The 24373-nt window shown below is 49.6% G+C and overlaps 1 protein-coding gene across 2 annotated transcripts in view; it reads left to right on the plus strand.

Annotated features, from left to right (window-relative positions):
* Positions 1-2645: 2645 nt before the first annotated feature.
* SLC1A2 (solute carrier family 1 member 2) overlaps positions 2646-24373 on the plus strand; it is an 80341-nt gene continuing 58613 nt past the window's right edge. Inside the window, exon 1 of one of the 2 annotated variants that reach the window (XM_061566623.1) lies at positions 2646-3038. The gene's annotated coding sequence lies outside the window, so the exon portion shown is untranslated. The remainder of the gene's footprint in view (positions 3039-24373) is intronic. The other variant, XM_061566624.1, reaches the window with a different exon arrangement.

Genomic DNA, 24373 nt, shown 5'->3' on the forward strand with positions numbered 1-24373 from the left:
TTGCGTATATGTATGAGGGTATAACGCCGATATGAAACACGCATCATCAGTCATTGCAGCACTTGTGTGATGTCACATCGTGTTTGGTGGGCTCAACCCAAGTTCTTCATTCACACATATGCGATCAAACAGCGGCAAATCAGAATTGGCCATCCTATGAAGTGCGTAAATAAATGACAGTCAGCACTCGAATCTACAAGTGGCTGAATAACGCACACCCATTGATTGCATGAGATATGAGACGTGGATTACCCGCGTGACATGCATTGGTATGTTACGGGCTGCGCTTGACAGATGGTCCTTTGTTGACCACCTATAAAAAAAAATCACCCGTACTGTCCTGGCCAAGAGCTTTGCTTAGTCAAGCTTCGTAACAGCCTTGTAATGCAGTCGCTACGCACAGCAGCAATGCGAAATCTTACGTTTACAATTTCCAGATTTGTTTTTTTATTGAAGTCACACTCACTTGCATTAAAGGTAGCGTTTGTTATGAACAGGTTGGATTACCCACGTGGTGCCTTGGTATGTCATTACATATATATTATTTTTCTTACAAAGTTACACATCCTGGCCGATTCCGCTGACATCTCCAGCAGAGCGAGTTGCATCTGCAGCAGTTCCAGACGCTGCATAGTCGCCTCCCATCGTATACGCCACTCGCAGCTCATTGATTCAAGTCGGACTGTGGATCCGACGCAATAAGCATTGGCCAGGGCAGGGTTGGCACTTCGCCAGTTGCCTCCCCTCTAGAGGGAAATCTGCGTACACTGAGTGTGGTCCAACGCCAGACAGAGATGTTTGTGTTGGGGCCAGCGAGCAAGGTGCAGGAGTGTTCAATATACAGCAGTCATCCCCTTCTGCGCACTCCTCCTCCGAGACGTCTGGCTATTGCGGGGAGAGGCCGGCCAAAACATTATCCGATAGGGAGCCCTCCAGAGCTCCACATCAGCCAGCAGTGGCGCGAGCAATATCTTGCAGGGCTGCGCCTTTAGCTAGCGACACTTGCTAGGTAGTAGGATAGAGCCGCGGTCTTCATTGCAAGGCCACGCGGGCCACTGGCGGGGCCCTGGTGGCCTTTAGTGCGGCCCCTCGACAACACGAGTGACCCCCCCACCCCCGTCATCATCCTGCTGCTGTCAAACCCCCAATGGTTTACAATGCGTGGCGGCCCTCACACATTGACGATCATCGGCGCAAGTAACACCCCCCCCCCCCCTCGGAAAATGAGTGAAGACCACCGGGGTAGATCTTCTTGGTTCTTTCGATAAAGTCACGTAGAAGGGAAATAAATAATAAAAAAATTAAACATATTAAATACATTGCATTTTATTATGCTTTATTTTTATTATTATGTTTTATTTTTATGATTTATTTTCCTTCTACGTAACTTTACCGAACGAACCAAGAAGATGAATCCCTGCAGTCACGAAAGCTTTAAATCGAAATTTCACCGGGGTAGAGTTCTATCATTCGTTCCTTCTAATCGCGAGCAGGCAGACAACAAGGGGGTCCACTGCTCGCTGCCCTGTTCAGATGTGCTCGTGAACAGTGGAGTGGTGGCGCAGCGGTTAAGAGCACTGCGCTACGAACCCGGCTTCCAAGTTCAACTCCCACTCACGGCTAACGTCAGTGGCGAGTGACATCTGAACCCGCCGCGCACCCCTCCTCTCTTCACCAAGCCGCATTGACCGGCGTGGTGAAGTATTTATAATAAAGGTTTTTGGGTTAGATCGCGTTATTTATAAACGTGTCGCAACCCTCCACCACCACCCGACACATAGGATGAAGTTAGCAAGCTTCCGCTCTTATCCGTGGATATCTTATTATTTTCTGCCCCAAACTTGACTTTCTGCACCCCCACCAGCACCACCCCGCCCCGTAATCATCCTGTAATCCGCGAATTCCGCAACATATTCGCGGATAACGCCGCATACCGCGGGGCGTGAGGGCTTCAGCCGTGGACTCGCGTGCGTGGCTGATTGGTGGTCATCCCTTCCTCCCTCGCGAGCCTCACCCACGATTACTACAATAACCACGTTCTGCTGCTGCTGCTGCTGCCAACACACATAATGCCCCCCGCCCCCCGTGGCTTATCTCATCTTCCCAACCAGCATCGCTCCTCCTGTACTGCCTAATTGCGCGCACACGCCACGGTTAACAATCGGACGTGCTTTCCACCGGGAGGGAGACACTGTGGGGCACGCGTGTGTGTGTCTGTGTGTGTCCATGTGTTGTTGTATGGGGAGCGGTGGTGTAGCGGTTAGCGCTGCGCCGCACTACGAACCCGGCGACCCGGGTTCGATTCCCGTTCACGGCAACAACACCAGTGACGAATATATCTGAAACGGTTCGGGGTCTCACTTAGGTCGACTCAGATTCAAACGAGTACCTGGTTCCGTTTGTGTAAACATCGTATTTAGGGAGACAAAGGCGGCCGGGCGTGGCGCTGGCCACCCACACCCACGCTCGTGTGCCGTGCCGGCCTTCATAGGTGCTACTCGCTCACAGCATTTGTCAAGGCTACACGTGCGGGCGGGGGGGGGAGTCTTTGTGTTATTCATAAGCGGGAGAATCTACGTAAGAGACCCTTTTGTGGATTAGGATCGTCTCACCCTGCTCACTCCCCCACCTCCCTCTCCCCCTGCCTCTCCCGCCCTCTCCCCTCTCCTCCACACCACCACCACCACCCCCATCTCGCCTCGCTCTCTCCCTCGGCCACACACCCCCGGGAGCTGTGTTTCCCACTGCCGCCTACACCGACCACAGACTGCCAGCGACCAGCGAAGAACCCGCATAGGATTACAGGCGCCTCTGCTGCGAATGAGAGGGCTTTGGGTGTGGATTATTATCACTCTCATAACCGAACCGATAGTTAATACTAATCGTTATTAATTATAGTTGGAGGTTGTGTGTGTGTTGGGGGGTGTGCGAGGCTGCCTGATTTTGGAAGTCGACAGCACTTGGGCATTTTCACCCGGCGCGTCAACAACCCTCTCAAGGGGAGAAGGATTCGTCGAGGGAATCCGAACCGAGCACAGGTGAGAGTGAGAGAGACGGCGGTGGGGGAGTACGATCCCTAACACGTTTCACCCGTTCATTCCGCCGCTACGCTCCGGACCCATCATCATCATCATCACCGCGCGCGCGCCTCTTGGCTACGTTACACGACTCCGTGATGCTGTTTGGCTCTTGATACGTCGCGCGGTCCTTCTTAAGACGTTCATCTCGAATGCACTGCGTAGCCTTTGGATTAATTCTACTCCCTTTCGTTGCGCGCGGTGTCAACGTGAACGTATTACGACGCGCTCGCACGCATGCACCCTGCATACCCGTACTCACTCCGACGTACGCTTTACAAGGGAGTCCATATGGTGGGCTGATTAGGATGTAATTGCTCCGTGAGGAATGCTAGGAGGATGAAACTGTGATGTAGTTCATATACTAGTTGTAAAAGGTCCGTCGTTAAACAGGAGACGCACACGTTAGCGGCGCTGGGAGCCGAAAGTTGTGCAATTTGACGTCTTCTGTGATGCGTGCAGCGCTTTCGACCTCCGCAAATGTATCCAATTGCAGCGCGGTAACCTCAATACGCATTGCGATAAACTCGACAGCCGAATGTTTATTGCACGTGTAATTGGACTACACGTGCCGTATGCATATATATTAACACTAGCTGTACCACCCGGCTTCGCCCGGGACTTGGATCCACCACGCCCGGCCGCCTTTGTCTCCCAAGTGCCGATGTTAATACGCCACACCAGTTACTCGTTTGAGGCTGAGTCGACCTAGGGGAGGTTCAAATAATCGTCACCGGTGGTGGCCGTGAGCGGGAATCGAACTCGGTTCGCCGGGTTGGTAGCGCAGCGTAGCGTTAAGCACTACACCCACCGCTCCTCACACACCACACACGCACAGACACACACACAGACACACGCAGACACACACAGACAGACACAGACAGACACACACACACACAGACAGCACGCTAAGCACTACACTACCGCTCCCCACACACCACACACGCACACACACAGACACACACACAGACACACACACAGACACAGACAGCACGCTAAGCACTACACTACCGTTCCCCCTACACAACACACGCGCGCGCGTCCATAGGTACACATACACGCGCTTGCTGCAGACACACACGACTTTCAGGGTGCGTAAGGCAGTAAACGACTGAAATAATAAAGCGGCAATGCTGTGCGAGGAACGCCTTAGACCAGCAACACATTTGTGTAATGCGAGCGTAAACACACAAACACATACAAACACATACACACACATACATACACACACATACACACAAACACATACACACACATACACACACATACAACACACAGACATACACATACACACAAACACACACATACATGCACACAAACACATACACAATACACACACACATACATGCAGACACACAGACAGACACGTAACACACATACATACACACACATACATACACAGAAACACATACACACACATACATAGACACACACATACATACACACAAACACATGCACACACGTACATACACACATACATAGAGACACGCAGACATACACATAAAGACATAAAAAAAAACCCACATACATACACACACACATACACACAAACACATACATATACATACATACACACATACATAGAGACACACAGACATACACATAAACACACATACACATGACCCGGCTTCGCCCGGGACTTGGATCCACGATGCCCCGCCGCCTTTGTCTCCCCAGTGACGATGTTCACACACGACAGCAGTTACGCTTTTGAGGCTGAGTGGACCTAGGGGAGGGCCAGGTCCGTTTCAAATAATCGTCAGCGGTGGTGGGCGTGAGTTGGAATCGAACTGGGGTCGCTCAAGCAGCTTAATGACTGTTTGTACAAAGAACATATAAAGAATCGATTATAATAACCAGGCAAGAGTCCACATTATAGACTGCCAGTACACGCACTCAGCTTCATAAGCAGGCTAGAGTGTACATGATAGAGTGGCAGTACGCTCACCGAGCTTAATAAGCAGGCTAGAGTGTACATGATAGACTGGCAGTACGCTCACCCAGCTTAATGAGTATTTGTACAGTGAACATTAAAGTAATCGATTGTTGGCGCGTTGGGTTTAAAAGTAATATTAATAGCACACATTGTGGTGGGGGTGTAGTGAAGAGTAGGAAAAACTTTGATGAATTTACCTCAGAGTGGCGTGGTGGGTGTCGAGGCCTAGTAGCGTGCAAAGCCTGCGGCCTCGCCTAAAATTGTCGGCTTGGAAAAGACAGGGTACGGGTGGCGTTCCTTCCCCCCCCCCCCCCCTAGCGCTCCAACAATACTGTGTAATGGCTATTATTTAATTAAATACGGAGCTTATGAAAGTGGCGAAGGCGTGGCTAGCCGTTGGCAGGGGCAACCGCCGTCCAATGAAACTGCAGCCCTTGGCGAAGGCGTGGCTAGCCGTTGCCAGGTCCAATGAAAGCGGCGAAGGCGTGGCTAGCCGTTGCCAGGGGCAACCGCCATCCAATGAAAGTGCGTATGGGCCAAAGTCCACACACACACACAGACAGACATGAACGATTTTATATATATAGATGTCGTGTTTGTTTGGGGAGCGGTGGCGCAGTGGTTAGCGAACTGCGTACACTGCGAATCGCGGCCACCTGATATCAATCCCCGCTCACGACCAATTAACAAGTGGCGAATATTTGAACCGGTCAGGGGGTCTACCTCTCCCTAGGTCGACTCAGCCTTAAATGAGTACCTTTCGCGGTGTGTCAACATTCAGCACTGTGGTGAGACAAAGACGGCCGGACGTGATGTTCGACCAACCCAATCATCCCCTCGTGTGTTGTAACAGACCTTCTTCACAGCGCGACTCGCTCACGAGCACTTGCCCCGACAGTCCGTTGAAGGCTATACGGGGGATCTTTGTCTTTGTGTTGCATGAATATACATGTTCGCTAAGCAGAACTTGCCCGGGTTGTCTGAATGCCTACATGGGGGGGGGGGGGGGGTGGGAATGAATCGCCGTCGTTGTTGTTGTTGTATAGACTTCCCTGCCTACGGTACCTTCTCATATCGGCTGCAGTGTATGGCCGAAGGTGCTGATCTTTGTAGGAATGTGTTGTAGGTATGAGTCAATGCGCCGACGTACATCGCCACTAGGGAGACAAAGGCGGCCGGCCGTGGTGCTGGCCACTCCACCCCTTCGTGTACCATGCCAGCCTTCATAGGTGCCGCTCGCTAACAGCACTTGCCCCGACGGTTTGTCAAGGCTATACGGCGGGGATCTTTGTCTTTGTGTGTACACGTGTGTAGACACAAGGATCGCTATGTTGGTCCGCGTGAAATTGTCGTTAACATCGGTGCTAGCATAACCGTTCATACCAGTCTAAGCTCAACATACTACATGTTATGTTATAAATACGTGTGTGCGGCGTGTATGCGATGTTTGTGTCTGCACATGTAACGCGACTTTGCGTGTGTGTGTGTTGAAAGAGCGGTGGTGCAGTGATTTGTGCGCCGCGTAACGAAAGCGGCAACCCAAGTTCGAATCCCGCTCACGGCACAACGCCGGTAACGATTATTTGAATCTCTTCTGGGTCTCCTTTAGGTCGACTCAGATTGAAACGAGTACCTGGTTCCGTTGTGTAAACATAACCATTAGGGATACAAAGGTGGCCGAGAGTGGTTTGCCGGCCACGCAACCCCTTTGTAGGCGCTCGCTGAAAGCAATTGTGCCAAAGGTCTGTTAAGGCTACACGGGGGAATCTTTGTCTTGAAAGATACCACCCGTCCGAACGTGTGATCGCTTGCATCGTAGATATAAATTCAATGTAGAGCCAACGTTTCAAATGAGACGAGGACTTTATTATTTTTAAAAAAATCATGTTTGCTTGAAAATATTTTCATAAAATGCAAATGTTATCCCTGCGCAAACACACGTGTGCGAGGGCAGGGGTGGGGGCGTTCGCGAAAATTCCACATGCCTCTGGGCGTTCATTTGATTGTCCCCAGTAGAGGCGGTGTGGTGAGTCGATTCCTCGAACGGGATTTGAACTCTTCGTCTGCCACTTGTGAGGGTCGCACGCTTGACTGTGGTGCCAGTGAAAATGGACTTCTTTGGTTCAAAAGGGACCTTGCCCAAAATAAACTGACCGCGGTCAGAGATGTCAAGAAAATGAATGCGTGCTCTTTGTGTGTGTGTTTTTTTCTCGGCTATTGTACATTTCAAAAGGTGAAAAAAAGCCACGGACCAAAATGTGATTTTTCACACGTCGACCACAGCCTGTGGAGTTGACCCCCCATTACTTCACTCCGTCCGCACAAAAGCGCATCAAATCAAGGAATTCGTTGGGAAAAGATTTTTGTCATATTTTTTTGCTCGAAATGTCTTTTTCGTAAACGTATCATCCTCACCATCCCTCGTCCATTCCTCAACGTGGGCCTCAAAGCAAATTCAGGCATCGCCGAGGTGGCGGCCGTTGGTCGCAGTTCTAAGACAAAGGGCGAGCGCTTTGCCACGGCTAATGCCGTCCACATGGCTCCACGTCTCCGCCACCCGCTGAACATGAGCTTTGTCAGCGGGACTCATTCTATAAGGAGAATGTTGCCTAAGAAGGACAGCATCCCCAATGTTATTGTGATGCTCGCATGACTGCAGAGCACCCCACAGCCTCTGAGCATGCTTTGTCTGACAGGTCCAGGTTTGACGTAGAAATAGCAGACGGACCGACAGCGGCTACCAACTCAGAATCGGCTACGCCTGATTCTGAACGCATATGGCTGGAGCCAGAATCATGCCAGGCTGTACTGCGTTGGGCGAATCGGATGCATTCAAGAGCTGCGCGAACGACATCTGATTGCTACGCTCGGCTGTCTCTGCTCCCCACAAACGCGTGACACTCCGCCACTGCCCCCGCAGGAGAAACTGGGATAGGGGGTTTTCAGGGGAGTGCGATAACCACAAGGGCACCAATATCTGAATGGTTACAGACTCGCAAACGATAGCTTCCATTGGAGGCGCTCATTTTCCTTTCGCTTGCGATACGTAACAAGCGCAAAGCAGTTTAGTGGCATCTTTCGGCCGTATTACGTTTCAATGGATTCCGATTAAAAAAATCCATCCCCAGCAGTCAAAGCACAGTGAGCGTGTTGGAAACCAGAATTGCGACTGATGTGGACAGCTCACCAACGCGTATGGCTACCCTGTCTGTACCTGGTACAGCTACTGCTGAAACTCTGTAGGTAGGTGGCACGTCGAATGCATGTGTCGACATCACGGACGTCCCCTGCATTCTCGCTGTCACTCGTCTAGCAAACTTGTGCCAACGGGTGACCGAGACGGACCACTGAATTGGCCCTTGCTCGGAATTCCGAGGTGGTGGTGGATGGCGAGTACGACGGATGTACAATGCGATGGTGAAGAGCCCATTGATTCAGCACGGCTTTCGAGGTGGTGGAGGACGTCAGACGGTTGACCCCAAGTGGGCCGATCCCGTCTTAAGAGGATCTCTGCGACATCCTCGCCCAACGTGACCCCCGCGGCCACAGCGATGACGGGCGACGCACGCTTGAGGACGCGACGTCGCTGTTGAGTCGCTTCGGCGTCCGACGGCAGGGTCATCGTATCGCCGCCCGGTGTCTCAAAGACAGCTCCCGTTTTTGTTCCGTCACCATCTCCAGCCTTGACTCCACAGCAGCCACGCGCCGCCCCTCGGGTGTTCTGAAGTCACGGCCGTTGCTCCCTGCAGAACCTCCCCCGCCCGTGGTTGGCCACCGCTCCTGGGCCACCACGTGGGTTGGCCCCCTCGTCAATTCCTCGTATGCGCGCATGTTCTTGGCGACCCGGAGGGAGTTGTGTGCACCTCTCGCGTCAACGCAGTATGTGTTTCGGCTACCACGACGTCCAGTTCGAGGTCGTCCAGACGTGGGAACGGCACGCTGCTGTACGCCAGCGGGGTCTCGGAGGTGCCTCGCTGATGGTCTTGGAAGCGATGTGTGGCGATCTGATGGGGGAGGTCGAGTGTCTCCGTCACCACTCTGTAAGCAAGCCCGCAGCATCGTCTTCTTGTTCCCGAGAATCGTGGAGAATATGGCCGGTGCCTCGGCATTCACCAGCATAGGGAGCACTTCCAATCTAAGGCTTCCCATTCTCTGCCTGCGACAATAAAGTTCTCCACAGTGCCGGGCTGACACGGCTGCTTTGGACCCACTCCCTGCCACTCCTGAGCCGCTGTGAGCCGCTCCTGTTCAGATCGCACCTCCTGCAGCTGCTGAAACGGCGGCTGTTGCTGTTACTGTATTACCGCGACCTCCAGGTGAAGTGGCGGTAGGTGTGGAGGTTCCAACGGTAGCAAAGCCTCCCTCTGAGAAGGCAGCGGCAGCTGCTGCTGTTACCACCACATCTTCCAGTTGAGGCAAAAGGTGGCTATGGCGTCACGACCTCCTGAGCCCGTTGGTGGCATGCCTCCCTCGGATATTGCTTGCAACAGCAAGGTGACCCCCACTGCTAGCCAGCCAACCTTGTCTCCCAGACGGAAATGGCCTCCTCGCAGGCCTCTGGTTTTCGTCTTGGCGCTGAGTGTAGGGAGTCCCCGGGAGCTTGGGTCCTCCTTGGGCTGGGGCGTAGGCCCCATGAGAACGCCCTGCCAACAGGTGGTCTGTCCGGAGCGCCAAGAGCGATCATTTCACTCGCCACTTCTTCCATCGCTCCTGCTGGATCGCCTTGTTGATTTTTCTTGTGGCTTGAAACGAGATGCGTTTGAAGAACCCACCGCTGCCACCAGATGTAAAGGAGTCCACATGCGTAAGGTAAGGTAAGGGCTTCTTTATTTAGCCAGTGAAACACAAACAAACCCGATGGAGCTTTACCTCGAAAGGTGGCCCGATGTCCCGTCCCGGGACTCCTTTCTAAAATTATATCTTAGGTCCTTCTCGAAATTTCCCATGCCATCACGCCTGTCCAACCAATTACCTTTCCACTCCCCCAGTGGGTCTCAGACCAATCCTCGGTCACTGCAAGATTGTCCTCGCCGTTTCCAAGTTCCACCACACCTCTGACTAGCATGGTTGGCTACGTACGGTGGAAAAGAAGTTCAACATACACACACTGGGTAGGGGGGGACTGATAGGTGTAGCCCCCCCCCCCCGTCTCCCCGACTAAATATGCATCTTGGCATGGTAGCATGAGCCATAACGCATACAACATACGTTTTTTTTTCCGCATACATATTACACACATATATCGAGAGAGAGATAAATGTACAAGGAATATCCACAACACATGGCAATAGGAGCCAAAAACCGCGTCGTTGAGTGTAGAGAAGCTGTGGCCAAGGGTTTGTAAAAAATAAACCATGCAAACCCGAGGCAGCGATTCCAAGCGCACCATTTGCCTGTTAAATGAATCCGCCTCGTGCCTAACCCCCTCGGCTATAGCTCCTCGACTGCTTCTTTTAAACGTAACATCTGCGCTTTCACTTTATCCCCCCACCACTAGCTTCCCACCCAACACTCGTTCACCCCTACTACCCCCCTATATCACCTCGTCTAGGGTCGGCTGACCCCCCCCCACCCCACCCCCCACCAACTTGTAAAATGGTGGCACCGGCCCATGCGCCGACGCTTTGCTCCTTGCTTCCTCTCCAAACCTCACCTTCCCTTACTCACCACCCACGCTCACCGCCCACAACCTCCCCCGAGTCCTCCCCCACTCGCTGCGTTACCCCAAGCCTTTGTGCCTGCGCGCAGTCTGCGTGCCGTCGCTCCGCAGGCGGGCAAACGCCGACCTCGCGGCCTGAGGTGTTGCGATTCCACGCTTCCTCTGGCAAGTGCCCCCCCCCCCAAAGGAGATTCAAACGTGTGGCCGAATCTGTCTTCAGTGCCTCGGTGGCGGCAAGCGACTTTTTACGCACCGCCTGCATTTAAAATTCACGGTCTCTCCCTCCGCCATTGCACGTTTCACTAATTGCCAAATCGTGGAACGCAACCGACGCGTGGGGAGGGGCAGCTGTGGGTCATCCTTTGGGACAGGCTTGTCCCTGCCGTAAGGTAGGTGTACTTTCTAACACCGGCTCATGGCCCAGAGATGAGCATAACCACATGATCATGGCCCAGAGATGAGCATAACCACATGCTCATGGCCCAGAGATGAGCATAACCACATGCTCATGGCCCAGAAATGAGCATAACCACATGCTCATGGCCCAGAGATGAGCATAACCACATGCTCATGGCCCAGAAATGAGCATAACCACATGCTCATGGCCCAGAGATGAGCATAACCAGATGCTCATGGCCCAGAGATGAGCATAACCACGTGCTCATTTCAAATATAATTGGCGATGGCCCTCATGCATAGCCCCAGATAATTACTACTATATTTATCTGGCCTCTCTGTCTGCTCTGAACAAGGACCATTGCCAGGAACGCCACATATTAGATATGATTTCTTTCAGGGCCACAGTGTTACTATTTGACGAGAGTGTTATATATATTTTTTCTGTAAATTGTGCTTGTGCGCCACGGCCAATGCAGCATCGCCAAATCATATTTTGTCACTTAGAATGCGGACTAACTCGGTCCAGCAAAGAGAGTGGTGGGTGTGTGCGAGCATGCACATGGTGTTTGTTTAGTATGTAGATTGTGTTCTACGCACTTAGTCTAAGTCACGCTTTCTGTCGGCCTTTTGTGTCACACTGCACAGGAGTATTATTTCTCAGTTCTCCGAAGATGGGGGGATCATAGTTTGTATTCAGTAATTTGAATTTCGTTACTGCGGCAAGCCGCGGTAATTAAAACAGACGCGTGCAGAGCACATCTGAATATGTTTGCAAAGAATTGTGTTGCTATTCATGTTTGATGGCATAATGGGAGCATCTGCATCGTACTTCATACATAAAATATGAATTACACACACATCTGAATGATATGGACGATGCATGATGTATAACAGTGGCCTTAAAAGGAAAATATATAATAGGTGATGTTGTCACCAAACAATAGAGGCCAGAGCCATGGAGTGGACGCGAGTTGGCGCTATGAAGAAGGGCCATTACCCAAAAAGTCACCAGTTATAGATGTTTCATTTTAAGGCTACAATGTTCATGTCAAATGTATTGTGAGGTTGTTGTTGTTGTTTTTGTGCTTGTGCACCTATGCCAAAGCAGCAGCAGTGTCACCAGATAATTCGTTATAACGTGGTACAATTACAGTCAGCGTTGCAAAGGCGCTTGTAAATAATAATCCATAGCGTTGCTCCAGCGGACTTCCTCCAAGATTAATTTGCTATTTCTGATGCTCACTGTCCGTTCTCCGCCCGTGCTTACCCTGGGACAGTATTATGGGATGAGCTTTCTGTAAGAGGGTGCTCGTATCGAACTCGGTGTGATGTGGCCGCGTGCGCGAGTGAGGGGGCCAGCCTGCAGAGATGCGACACGGTCGCAATCCCGGCACAGCGACGTCGTAACGTGCAGGGCGCAGCGGTTGCGTTTGAGAGGGTTCCGTCGGCTGATAAAACGCTTGCGGATGGGAGGGGGGGTCAGAGCTGGGTTGGCGTTGATGCCGAAAGCGAAGAGCAACCGACGAGAGAAAAGCATAAAGTGCTGTGATTCGTGAAAGAGTTAGTATAGTTCGTGCTCGGATGTGATTGGCTCGTGTACTGCCCTCCCACCCTCAATAGTTTTCACCCTACCTCCATTGCCAGGGGACGCCCTTCTTGTCCGAAGCGTCCACATGTCGACCCAGCGTCAGAGGTGGAATTTCTAATTCCTTGTGCATGTGACCAGGGTCTCCAAAGGACATCGCCCACTCAATTTTCACCGACTTGTAGGCATTATTTGTATATGTACATTAATGTGTATTTCTTAATCAACTCCTGAAATCGAACGAAAACAATCTCAGTACTGGGATGTAAACATCTGAACTTCTGATTACAAGTTGCATGCTGTGCTGCAGCACCACCCAGCGAGATTACCATACATGAGACCGCGGACAACAAACGCTGTCAGGTGGAGCAGAGTGACCTGTTGTTGAATTGTATTGTCATGGATTGTAACGTTGGTCCGTTATGCATGGACAATTATTGCATGACCCTCCTGAAATAGTCATAAGACTCAGTGTGGCTTGCCTGGATAACTAAGTCGATTATTATAATTAAAAAACCACTCCCCATATAACGATACATCACAATGTAATGCAGTGCACCTATTCTCTGTTGTCAATAAGCCCCGTGACCCAAGCTGTCCGGGCTGGCCCTCAGTCTGCAGGGGATTGACGCAGGAACCTATTTGCTGTACTCCATTTGTATGTGGGAGGAAACGGGAGTGACCAGAGAAAATCCATTACAGGAGAACTCCACTTATGCGTGACCCCATTACCCGTGACTCCTATTACCCTCTATCCCTACCCCCTATTTCCCCATCATCCACAATTATAATCTATCATTTAATTTATCACATATCACTGTGGAACGGCTCCCTGTTTTCCACGAAACAATTTGCGGATAATAGGAGTTCAGCAGCATATTCATCCTATTGTCCGATGTTATCCATGGCTGTTTCTCACTGTAGAAAAAAATTAATAGAACGCACGGATAATAGGATCTGCGAAGTTCATCTTCCCACGTTGGCGCAGATAAGCGGAGTTCTCCCTGTACGGCTCTCGAACTCGAGACATAGACGCGTCACGAACCTATTTTGCCGCAACTGTCTCTCGCACACAAGCTCTCTCCGCCAAACCCCACTTCCCAAAATCCTGGGTTGCAGCCGTTGCAGCACCGTGTAGTGATTACTTTTTTGTTTTTCATAAAGCGACGTAAAAACCCGTGAGTGGCCCTTTCACTAATCGCCGTGCGCTATTCACATTTACATCACCGCGCAGAATTTAAGTTTGACGCCCATTAACTCCAGTTACAAAACACTGCACGGCTCAGCTTGTCGGCAGCATGAACGCGAAAAAACTAACCACCATTCATACTCCGGCCAGAATGCTTCCTTTCAAAAGTGCGACTGCAATACTACAATTCCTAGAACCACGCCTCAAGCAGCGGATGTGGGAATATACTTTCTAAAGAGGCAGCGCTGAAGTTGTGGATTTGGCCCGCAATTTATAAAAAAATATATATTAGAAAACGTGTTCAATATGCATTGATGTGCACACTGCTCCATGAACCCAGGCACGATTCTGTGAACCCATACACGACCCGAGTTCGATTCTAGGCCACGGCCGGCATCAGTGGCGAATGACATTTGAACTTTAAAATCAAGGCTTAAGACCGATTTCTGGCATCTTCTGACTATTTTCCTGTTTTATTCATGTTTCCTTTTCTTGGTTTGTATTATCACGTTACGATGAGTGTTGTTTTTCTTTGTTTGTTACACAAAAGTTGCCTTCGTAAATGTTCGTTTTTTATCTTAACTTGTGTTCGGCGGCATGAAAGGCGCTCGATAACTAGAGACTAATATTATCATCTCGCTGGGTGGGACAGCTGGTGGATGGCTTCCTGAACAGCTCCATGGGATTTTTTCCCCCGTACAATTCCTGGTCAGGGGTCAATTCAACTGAAGCCCTTTGAAGTTTATTGAAATACTTTTAGCACCCGAGTAAACGCTCAACTGCTGGTTGTTCTATGTGAAACTGAGCAGGCGCCCTTCACGTGACCACTTTGTGAAAGTTCCAATAGAAAGATCTCCCGTATAGCCGTAACAGACTGTTGGGGCAAGTGCTATTCGAGTTCATCTCACTACAGCACACACGCACACGCACGCACGCACGCGCACACGCGCGCGTGCTCGCAGGAAGCCTTCTCGTCTTTAGCGCGGGGCACACCACACACACCCCCATTGTATACCCCTGCCCCCAGATCTTTCTAGAAAGTTCCTCTTATGCCTCCTTCTCTTTTTCCTGCCAAACACCTCCCTCCTTCGGCAGTCCTCAGCCAATACTCCTGCCTCCTTCTTCCCGGCTATGTTCCGGCAGATGTTTTCATTGAATTGTTTTGGGGTGTCCCCCCGTGTCCTAACCTAACCCCAACACGAACCTGACGCACGGATCGACTGACCCTGCGATGAGAATGTGGAATTGCCCACCCACTGGCTCAAGTTAGATGTGCACCACCCTGGACCCGTGCCAGCAGGAAGGCACGTTACGTTTGATTGCTATGAAGTGGTTACGGTGCGCGACGTTGCCTTTGATGATGATGATCATGATGATGATAGTGTAGAAAACAATCCTTAGAATAATCATCATTTCAACTTTTAACGCGCAGCGTCACAGTGTTCGCTCCTCGCTCTCAAAGACAGCGAACGACTCGGAGGCGTGAGGAGGAACTACAGACGAGCGGGGAAGAGAGCAGCAGCCAGGCAGTGAGCCGGCACCGAGTTTCCCTCCAAGCTCTGTGGCCCTCTATTTATCCAGGTGTTTTATCGGGCAATTAATGAGTGCTTATATATGGGAGGAAGACGAAGCGCCCAGAGAAAACACCACAGGTGTGAGGGGAAACACTCTGTGCCATACATATGGGACAGTTTGAGACCACATTTTCTGCACCGCTGTAAAACCTTCAAGGTATATGTCGTTTACTTTGATGTTTAATTTGTCTCGGGGTATGATTGAGTCATTCATTACCCATAATGACAGACGCCAACCTTAGTATCCATATTCTTAGATTTCTCATATTCTTAGATATTCTTAGATGGCTCATCCTCTTAGATAGTCTTAGATATCTCACATGTAGAGGATGGAGGGAAACTGCTGTTCAACCACACACACATATTTTTTTTATGCAAAGTTGTATTTTATTAAAAATGCAACTGACACTCGGTCCAAAAACGACTTGGTACTGTTACACAAATGAAAACAAAAGGACATTAATCAATTACTTTACTCGCAATTAAAGTTAATAGGACGCCACGCAGTGCACGATGTGATGATTATCATCAGGAAAACAAAGCAACAATGATAGTTTGTTTTGGCCTTACCCCGGTTCGCAACATACGGTGCAAAAGAAGTTTAAGATACGTACATACAATCAGCTTTCAATCTATGCAGCACAGTTAAAATTGTGTGCATACACTACATTCAGAATACCATGGGCAGGCGCCATAGATTCTGAGAACTGTTGTTTTACAGAATCAGAATCGTAATATGTATGTCTACTGAGCTATAAAGCCATTTTTCAAATGTTCTTTAATATCAGGGTATATCCACGGCACCGCCTTCTCCTTGTAAGCCAGGGCATGGCACCTCGACGCTCACGGGAAGGGAGTTTCTCAATGTATGTGTGTGTGATCCACCAAGCCTCGCTGCTGCCCCCATAGTGCAGACCGGCGCGCACTGAGGTCACAATAAACGCGGACTCTGATGACGGAATCACCGATCTTGTTGATATTAGCCAATCAAATGAAGAGGGGGGTAGGGGTAGCGTGTCAAAACAAGACTCGATCCATGGGTTGGCAGTTTAATGGACACTGCGATTAATGATGATTCACCCGTAATGTTTGTTGTTTGTTCATTATGGTATCGAACTGAGCGGAATTCATACAATTAATATCGATGGAGGATCCACAATGACCATACACGGGGGTGGGGGGGGCAATCTCTGATCGGTGATTTTGACGGGTGTACGATTTTATCGCTCCATTACAGCGCCACCACCGCCCGGCTATGATTGGCTGTTGTTGCAAGTGGCGTGAATGTATTTGCAATTGTCTCTCGCTCTGGTGTGTGGTTTAAAAAAAAAAACTTTTGGCAGATACCTTCTGACATTTGTGAGCTCTCAGTACCTTGGACGGATTCCAGACGTTTCTTAGTCGGTGCAGTAGCACTCTGTGGTTGTGTGTGCATGTGCAGACGTGCGTATGTAGGCGCAACCGTGCCATTGGTTGCTTCACTGTGTCATGAACCGATATGCCAGGCATGTGCAAAATCAGGGGGCATGTGGCGTCTGATCCCTTCATGGGCCTCCTCTATGTCGACTCAGCCATAAATCATTAGCTGGCACACTGTGAACATCGGCAGACAGGAGGCAATGGCACCTTGATGTGGTGTTAACCATTCCAGCCCCCCCCCCCCTACATCATCTCCCTTGTGCAATGTCGAGCATAATAGGCGCTCACTAAGTTGAATTATGTCCTGTCAAAGTCAGACATTTGTCCAGGGCAGGTGAAATATTCGATTTTGTGCGAAATCTGACATCAGTAGAACGTGGTATCCAAGGCTGCCCTAGGCCTCCCTTAGGTTGACTCAGCCTTAAATTAGTTGTATTTTTATTGCATTTCCCAAGGTGCCCCTTTATAAACAGAGATGTGTGTCTTATTGGGCTCTTTCCTTATCCGAATTATAGATGTTTATCCAGATCGTTTTATATAGCAAAATAATTGTCGGAGAGACACAACAGGAACACGACTGAATAACGGAAGAATATTAAACTAAATTAAAACTATCTTTTATTTTACCAGGTCAGGCTCACTGAGCTACATAGATCAGCGTGAATGCCCGAGGCCCTATTAGACCGTCTAAATGCGCCATTGTTCATTAAAGCTGGGCACGAAAGGCACATCAATAAGGTGGACCTGCTCGTTTGTTTGGCAATACCATCCTTGTGGGAGCTTTCCCTTGGCCTCTGAGACCAAGTGTATAATGGCCTGCTTCATCACATGGCGACCCGCCACGTCGAACGCAACAATGCCTTACCCACCCCTACCCCCAGCACCGGGATGTGATAATGGCAGCCGTAATCCCACGGAGGCCCCGGGGGGTACGCCTTGCAGACATCACCAAACTCACCACCTGCAGGACGCGTTAAATAGCCGCAGCAGCAGCAGCAGCGTGGGACGACCGCAATCGGCCACGCGACGACGGGGGCCCTCGGGAACACTGCTAAGCACGACGCCGTCTGACACTTTGAAGTCGGAAGCATCTTTCCCCCTGTTACGTATTTACCTGTCCTGGTTAAGAATTTGCAGGCACTCCCCCCCCCCCCCCACCATCCTGAAAGTCGGTTATGATATACAGCAGAAACAGCACACACACATATAAATATTGTACCATTGGGATATATATTTTTTCATTTTATTACAAGATTCATGAGCAAACATAGAGGTCTCACGATCGGTTGCTTTTCATAACATTGCAGTACCGTGAAGAGGCAACACAGGGGATTCTAATATAGGATCAGAAGCACTCATTAATTGGCCGGAAACAGCTTCATATATTGAGGACCGCAGAGCTTGGGAGCTTGTTGATGAGGGCTCACCATACGACTGCTGCCTTCCCTCCCGCTCGTCTGTGGTTCCTCCTCGCACCTCGCAGTTGGCCTCTCTCTTCGCGCGTGAGCGGTCGCGAGATGTTAACTACCTCGCCTGGTGTGCAGGTGGATGTGGGTTCGATCTCGACCCCCGACGTCTGGATATTTGGAGTTTGTGTGTTCTCTTTCCCCGTGGTCGTGTGGATTTTTCTCTGGGTCCTCTAGTTTTTCCTTCCACATTTCGAAACATGCTTTTAAAGTACTTGGTTGCTATACATTTCCACGTGATAAGCCACTTCGTTGAGCTATCATTTGTGGCCAGGTCGCTTCTGAAAAATAGCTATGTAGCTCCGTGGGCCTTACCTGGTAAAATACAAAGTTTAGTTTAAAATACTGTGCGGCGCGTTATTGAAATGAGTGTTCTGCATAGAGTTGTATTGCTGTGTAATGTTATTGGTATCACGAACATTGCTCAGGGCCAAATCGCACAGCATGTGCCAGATTTTGTCAGATTCTTGGAAGCAAAACAGGAATTGAGTCTGGATATCGCTTGGATGGGTAACCACCAGCACGCAATGGGCGGTTTGCTGTAGGCGTTGCGGGCAGCAGAGGGCAGTACAGCAGTAGCCATTGTTGTACTGTACTCTCCTTCCCTCCCCCCTCCCTCCCTACCTTTACCAAGAAGCACTGACTGGCATGGTGAATTATGGTAAAATATCCATCATGGCCCTATTGACCAAATGGTCTGTATGTGGATTATGGATTATTATGAAAGTGTACATGACAAAATATCAACCAATACTGAGCGTCGATCCATAAATACGAAGGAGGCATCATAGCGTTACACTCCGCTGCTCCTGAAGCGGTTATCTGGCTTGACCACTTGAATGTTCATCTACATCAGCCGTACGAAAGAAGAAATGAGTGTTGTACTCTACGGTGACGCACGCCTGGAATCCAGCACTGTGGAGGCAGCGATAGTTGGTGGATCACACAAACGTTGTGAATTCCCTTTCTGTGGGCGTCGAGGTGCCATACACTGGCTCGCCAGAGGAGGGTGGTTGCACCAAGTGAACCGATCGCCGTCCGTTTCCATCTGTACGGGGTTCGAGTTTTGCCCCTTCGTGTGTGTGGGTTTTCTGCGGGTGCTTCGCTTTCCTCCTAATTGTGTAATAAATACAACTCATCGTTAATTGGCGAAACACATCTTGAAATAAAAACCCAACGCAGGACCTGCCTAAAAAACGAGTCATATGACTCAGTATATGCTCTCCTGGATAAATACGTAGTTTGTAAATACTGCCCTGGTGCAATGGTCAGCACACTGGACTTACAATCCAGAGGTCATCGGTTCGATCTTCCTGGTGCGGCAGTTGACACAATGGTGCAATAATAATATAATATAATAATACAATTGTGCAAGTTTATACAATTTTCCTGGCTCTGTCCACCTGGCAGATGCGCCACGGGTTAGTGGGTTGGTTTGTTGTGTCTGGTTGGGATACATTGACGGGTGTGGAAGAGGATGCCAACATAGAGCTCCTTTAATGGAGGTCCTTCCTTCCGCCAGCAGGACCTCCAGGGCTGCACTTTCACCGTTACAATCATCGACACCCGCGAGACGTGTGCAGTGCTCTGCTGCAGATTAATTTCTGTGCAGCGTTATTAAAGTCATTGCGACGCTTGTCTCTTTCGAGTTGCTTCACCTCGTAGCCTCTTGCATTTTTGTGCAGCACTCGCTTGCAAAAGGCACACTTACAATTGGCTCTCGGCTGGATAGATAAAGGGATTAATACAGTAAATCAATAACAGGATACACTAAAGGGCCGTTGTGATGTTGTCTTTTCTTGTAATTTAACTGTTGCTGGGTAATTGTAAGCATTGAGCTATGACACAGCACACACAGTAGCTAACTTATGCAACAGCTATGATGTATAGCTATTGAAGTTTACCTGAAATTACGCGATGTGGTATGGCAATTCCCCCACATGGGCATTCGTACGGCTTGAGTAGAATACTGTAGAACATCCTACCCAAAATTCCAATACGTTGTCTTAAGCATACTATCTCCCAATTATTATTATTATTCGACACACTTGTTTAGTTGGTTTAACATTTAAACTGTGGAGGTGGTAGAGACATGTTGTGTTGATTTATTGAGCGCTGTGCATAATAGATACGTTTGTGAGAAATAGGTAAAGAGACATGCTGGTATAGTGACAGAATGTTTTTATAAAAACGACATGTACCTCTTTGGAAACAACTTAAAATTTTCCAGGTAAAGCCCACTGAGCTATTAGCTCTTTTTCAGAAGCGACCTGGCCATCGTACATGGGAATTTACATCAGCAGCCAAATGATCTGAACGAGTGTCTGTCTCTAAATGTAGAGGAGGGCAAAACCGGAGGACCCGGAGGAAAATCCACGCGACCACCACCAGCGAGAACACGCAAACTAGACAACCTCCTGCATACCAGGCGAGGGAGATAGCATCTCGCCGCCACGGCGCCCTCGAAGATTAGAGAGTGAGGCAAGAGTGATGTTCACGTTACTTTAGGGGAGAATTGAGCAATGGACTACAAAACGGAGCCTCTGGCCGTTAAATGCGGGGTGTGCGTGCAGCGGACACTGGGAAGTTCAAAGAAGGACAGCCACAGGGGGTAAGAAGATCATGTTGAGTTTTAGAATGTGAACGTTGACGAGAAAGCATTGTAGATGTAATCAGGGAGAGGACTTTGCAATGAGTGGCGGACCTTGCAGGATGGGGGGGGGGCAGGTTCCTGAGACAGAGATTGGAGTGCCACTCGGAGGTGAGCGACCGAGCGGAAGACCTAAAGCCAGATTACGGGATTCTTTTAGGGCAAATATTGGATGTCTAGGCTGGTGTGCTCGTGTGCAATAGTTGTGGGATTTGGCAGAAGGAAGGAAGTGGGATCAGCTGCATTGGCCATGAGAACGTGATCTTGATATTGTACGACTGTGTATGCGCGTAAACATGACACGTGCTGCATTGTATCACGCCTTCTGTACATTGACATCTCCTTGTATATAAGGTGTATTAGTATATGTAACATAATTTGTGTGTGTGTAATGAGAATGCATTATGGACTGGCTATAGGAGCCGCTGGCTTTCGGAGGTATTTGACACTCCATAATACAGGCGTTTTAGGTTAGATCGCGTAAATATGAATGTGTCGTTAAACCCGCCACCACCCGACACAGCCAATTAGTAAGGTTTGTCACGTAAACAGAACGTGCCAATTCGTCACTAGTACAGCACACGGGTATGTTGGAGAGCAAAGCCACAACATTTACAATCTGAGTGGCGGGTTTAACGACACATGTATATGTTTATGCGATCTAACCCAAAAAAACTTTATTATGGATGATATTGGTCGCGAAAGCCGACGTGGTCATCTCTGACCATCGTCACATTTCATACGCGGTTCGTTTGTGAGCGTGTCCTCTGCATGCGATACGTGTTTGCGTTTAGCGCGTATGAATTACGTGTGAGCACGTGCAGATGGGGGTAATGTCATACCGGGGAATCGGCGCTCTGAAACTAAGTCATAATAACACCAACAGCAGCAGCAGCAGCCGTTCGCCACTAAGTGGCGGTGGTGATCTCACCACAGCGCTTGTGCCAGGCTAGGTGCACTTTGAGGCCACGTGACGTGGAAGGCTCACTGCTGGCAAGGCACGGGGCAGACCCTGGTGTTCTGGGTTAACTGCCTGAGATGACTGGCAGTCACGCAAAGACAAATATCCCCCGTATAGCCTTAACAGACTTTTGAGGCAAGTGTTATTCACGAGCACGTATGAAGGCCGACACGGCCGCCTTTGTCTCCCTAGTGGGAGTGTTTACACACCGCACCAGGTACTCATTTGAGGCTGAGCCGACCTAAGGAAGCCGAGGACTGGTTCAGGTAATCATCACTGGTGTTGGCCGTGAGCGGGAATCCAACTCAGGACTCCGGGTTCGTAGCGCAGTGCGCGAACCGCTGCACTACTTCTCCCCCAACAAGGTCACACAAAAATACAAAGATCCCCTATATAGCCTTAATAGACTTTTGGGGCAAGTGCTGTTAGCGAGCACCTATGAAGGCCGGACCGGCACACGAGGGAGTGGGTGACAAGCATCACGCCCGACCGCCTTTGTCTCCCTCATGACAATGTTTACGCAACGTGCCAGGTACAGTACTCATTTGAGGCTGAGTCGATCTAGGGGAGGCCCAGGACCGGTTCAGATAATCGTCACTGGTGTTGTTATCCGTGAGCGGGAATCCAAGTCACATGCAGTACAAACACGCACACACACATTAGGTTTCCCTTGGCAAAGCGGCATTTCATCTCAATGTGTGCAGCTCACACAGCAGCCGACCGCCTGTTTGATGGTCGGAACCGGTCACGTTGCGTTTCTCGCCCGAGACGTCACCGTGTGGTTACGGCGCGCGGTCATTGGCAGTACGAATCCACAATATTTAGAAGCATTTGGCACGATGCATGGAGATGCCAACTGGGTGAATTTGTGAATGTTGATACAAGTATCAGAGCCGGTGCCCTCAACCCCCTCCCTGAGTTCCTGGGTACATCGGAGTGTCCTGTTCTGTAGCATGACCTTTGTAGCCCGCTGGTTCAGTGCGCTTGCCACTGTGAAAACCAGTTAGCATCCGAGTTGAAAGTTTGAGACCCGCTGTCTGCTCACTTTGTACGGGGGAATCCGGTGTAAGAGTTCACTGACCAATCGATTTAATATCGGTTCTGGCGCTAAAGGTGCATGCATTGAAGTGTGTGTGGAAATCAATTCTTGCGCAGTATTTATTTTTCGTTGAACATTTTATGTACGCCGAAATGTTAGCTTTGTGTTCTACATCGGTTTGTACCGGTAGCTTTAGGCTACCGGTACAAAACGATGTAGAACACGACAGAACATAGAAGGCAGACGAATACAAGGATGGTAAAATCGATATGAATGTAAAGAATCGATTCTTGGAAAAATATGGTTCTATTTTGATCCTAAATCCACGACAAGTCATCATATCATGGCAGTAGGGGTGAATCCATTGCATGTGTAAAGATACGTTGAACATTTAAGAAACTGTGGCATCGTTTGCAAGAGCAGGCTCTTGTGTGCCTTTGTCAGTCGCCATAACCCTCGTCAGAATAAAACACAGGGTTGTACTGGACATGTGTGGAAAAGAGCTTCATAGCTTATCAAATTTCTCCAGAATGAATAAAGATTCTGATTCCGTACGTAGCAACAAACTAGCTCCCGCCGTAGATGTATTGATTCTCAAGTGATCCCTCACCTGGTTCGACGCAGGGGAAGTTGTGGCGTGCCATGGAAACCTCATTCAGTTTTGCTTGTTCAAGTTTTGTGAATGGTCGGGTTATTTCATGTAAAGCGCAGTGAGGCCTTTTGTGAATGCCGCTGCATAACATGAAGTTTTAATCCCTGAGCTGAATGTATTTCTTCCGGAGCAGGAGGAAACTGCAGTCGACAGTCCGTGAATGCAGAACTCACAACCGCTCACAACCACAGATCGGTGTCCCGCTTCCTGCAGGCAGCTCCTCTTCTTGCGAGTTGTGTGTCTCGTACATATGCCGATCGCTGCATGACCTATCCAAATATGAATGATTATTTTAACGTGTGTCGATATGTCGCCGTCGTTTCATTGTGAGCGCGACGGAGTTGCAATCCTCAGAGGTCACCTGTTCCACCTCGCGGCGTGGCGATTTAAAACGAAGTTGTTTTTTTTTAATCCCTCATCCCACCTCTGTTCACCGAGCAGTAGAAATGGGTTCGCCACATTTATACTCTTTGGTTTTTCGGTAAAGTCACGTAGGTAAAAAATAAAATAAATTAAAACAACTAAATTAAATCACGACGTTTCGGGCGCAACACAAGCGTCCTTCTTCAGGTGGGGACAACGTAGCGAAAGCACAACCGCTTAAGTGCTTCAAATCTAGAATCGCCACAGTTAGTCGTTCGGCAGGTCGCGTACGGCGGGGTAAGTAGTGGCTACTCCCACCTCCTTCCAACATGTCTTGCCGAAGTGGAAGATTTCAAACAAATGCTCTCCAGAGGAGCTTAATGGAGTGGAGGTGCTCACGCCAG

This window comes from Lethenteron reissneri, chromosome 37 (assembly GCF_015708825.2).
Source record: "Lethenteron reissneri isolate LAM-NWPU_2019-01 chromosome 37, ASM1570882v1, whole genome shotgun sequence".
Classification (NCBI taxonomy): Eukaryota; Metazoa; Chordata; class Hyperoartia; order Petromyzontiformes; family Petromyzontidae; genus Lethenteron; species Lethenteron reissneri.